This window comes from Magnolia sinica, chromosome 16, assembly GCF_029962835.1.
Source record: "Magnolia sinica isolate HGM2019 chromosome 16, MsV1, whole genome shotgun sequence".
Taxonomy (NCBI): Eukaryota; Viridiplantae; Streptophyta; class Magnoliopsida; order Magnoliales; family Magnoliaceae; genus Magnolia; species Magnolia sinica.
Window position 1 is genome coordinate 59,932,033 of NC_080588.1, and position 2,835 is coordinate 59,934,867.

Here is a 2,835-nt window from a genome sequence, read left to right on the forward strand (position 1 = left end):
TTCCTAATTTATTTTAGAAATTTCCATTTTCTTTTAAGAATTCCTTCTTTTAGAAATTAATTTACTGCTATTTTTCTTTTTAGAATCTAACTTATTTTTGTTTTATTTTGCAGGTTTTTAACCTAGGACTTCAATTTGGTAATTTCTTTCCAACTCTCTCTTTCTTTCTAGATTTTCTTTTCCTTTCCTAGGGTTAAGTTTTTAACTGAGGGCTGCGAGTGTTTTCATGCCCAAGTGGGCCCGTGACGACACTCGACGTCTCTTGACTGAAGGAGGATTGGTTGAGGGGTTGACTATCCATCGCAGGACTAGACACCGCTCGAAATCCCCTGAGTTAACTGAAGTTATGGCTGAACACCAACCTCCTCTACTTCCACCCAGGGTGGAGGATACCCAAGATGAGAATGAGGTGCAACAGGCACCCCCGCCTCGTACTTTACGAGATTTTCTACAACCGGCGGGAGTGAGTACGCCCTCATGCATGATTTTTCCTGAAAACACAGGACAAATGGACATCAAGCTAGAAGTTATCCAACTCCTCCCAAATTCCATGGACTTGAATCTGAAAGTCCATATTTACATTTGAAAGAGTTCGATGAAATAATAGCTACATTATGTTTTCCTAATGTATCCTTAAATATCGAGGTGAATCTTAATGTTGACAAGTCGAGATTAGACTCTACATTTATAGATCTCAATAGTTAGAATTTTTCTAATTAATGGAATAATAAAAAATTCTTCCCACATCATAAAACGATTACCCTCAGAAAAGCAATCATGAACTTTGCCCAAAAGGAAGATGAAACATTCTTCCAATGTTGGGAAAGGTTCAAAGATATGGTCAGTTCATACCCACAACACGGATTTGAAACGTGGCGCATTACAAATTTTTTCTATGATGGAATGACATCTTCCATGCGCCAAATGGTCGAGACAATGTGTAATGGAGAATTCATTAATAAAGATGTCAACGAGGTATGGGACTACCTCGACAGTTTGCTGAAAAAACACAATCTTGGGACTATTACCCAAAGTCGAACACCACGTCTAGGCCAACTCAATCAAAGGAGAAAGGTGGATTATATCTCTTGAAAGAAGAGGATGATCTCAAGTGTAAAGTGACTATGCTCATAAGGAAAGTTGAGGCCATGGAAGGAAAGAAGGATAAGGTCAATGAAATTGTTTGCGGCATCTGTGATTGCAACATTCACACAACTGAAAACTGTCCTACAATACCCGCTTTCGAGGAGTGTTGAATGAACAAGCCAATGCCGTAAATAACTATCAAAGACCTTTTACTGGACCTAACTCCAACACATACAATCCTGGCTGGAAAAATCATCCAAACTTTAGTTGGAGGAATGGACAAACGGTGACTCCTCCAGGTTTCTTCAATCAAAATTCAAATCAAGTGAAACCTCAAGAGGAACCGGTTCAAAATCCCATACAAGAGCTGGCTCAGGCAATGCATGGAATTACAGATTTTATGCAAAAGATAGATTCTCGTATGACGGTTATAGAAAAGGGGATGCTTCCTGCACAACCTATCCCCAATCCTAAACCGCAGTATGAGACTAATGATCCCAGCTCTTCAAATCAGATGGGGCATGCTAAATCCATCACCACTCTTAGGAGTGGGAAGATCATTGATAAAACTCTTCCGGTTAGGCCCGAAAAACCTCAAGAACCAGAAGAGGACAACAACGATGGATCTAGTAATGCCCCACAAAAATTAGAACCGGAACTTCTAGAGAAGCCAGTTGCTCCGTTCCCCCAACGGTTGGTTTCACCAAAACTTCTCTCTAACTCTCAGGATATCCTAGAGGTGTTGAAACAAGTGAAAGTCAACATTCCTCTACTTGATGTCGTTAAACAGATACCTTCATATGCCAAATTCCTAAAAGACTTATGCACGACCAAGCGACGGAAAATTATTCAAAAGAAAATCTTCTTGACCGAGAAAGTGAGTGCCATCCTGAAGCAAGACGTGCCGCAGAAATTCAAGGATCCCTGTAGCCCAACCATATCATGTGTAATCGGGAACCATCGAATTGATCACGCACTTCTTGACTTAGAGCGAGCGTCAATCTGATTCCCTACTCGGTATACAAACAGTTAGGTTTGGGTGAATTAAAACCCACCCTAACCACACTACAACTTGCCGATCGCTCTGTCGTGTACCAAGAGGGATAATTGAGGATGTGTTGGTCCAAGTTGATAGATTTTACTACCCCGTAGACTTTATCATCCTCTGGACACCGAACCCATCAATAACATGAGCACTCAGATTCCTGTCATTCTTGGTCGCCCATTCCTTGCCACGTCAAATGCAATTATCAATTGCAGGAATGGTGTCATGACTATGTCTTTTGGAAATTTGACATTGAAGTCAAACATTTTTTTCAATAACGGCAGCAACGTAGAGGATGATGACGATTTCCAAGACATTAACATGATTGACTCTTTCGTGGAAGATACGATACCTCTGACCTTATCCTCCGACCATCTAGAGACATGCCTGGCCCACTCCCATGATTTTGATGATGACATACTTAGGGAGACGTGCGCCTTGCTTGATACCGCAATTGAAGTTAACCGGTGGAGGCCACAATTTGAAGAATTACCACAAACCGATATAGTGCTTCTACCGTCTAACCTCAAGCCGCCAAGCTTGACCTAAAACCTTTGCCCTCCGATTTGAAATATGCATATTTGGGTCAAGATGAGACATACCCGTGGTGATTTCCCACCCGGAGAAAGAACAAGAGAGTATGCTCATATCTACTCTCATTGAGCATAAAGGAGCCCTGGGATGGACGATAGCGGACCTCAAGG

At 41.5% G+C, this 2,835-nt stretch overlaps 1 non-coding gene across 1 annotated transcript; it reads right to left on the minus strand.

Annotated features, from left to right (window-relative positions):
* Positions 1–759: 759 nt before the first annotated feature.
* Positions 760–866, minus strand: LOC131229998 (small nucleolar RNA R71). The gene has a single exon (XR_009163729.1). It is a non-coding gene; the product is annotated as a small nucleolar RNA R71 (small nucleolar RNA).
* Between the last annotated feature and the right edge of the window lie 1,969 nt (positions 867–2,835).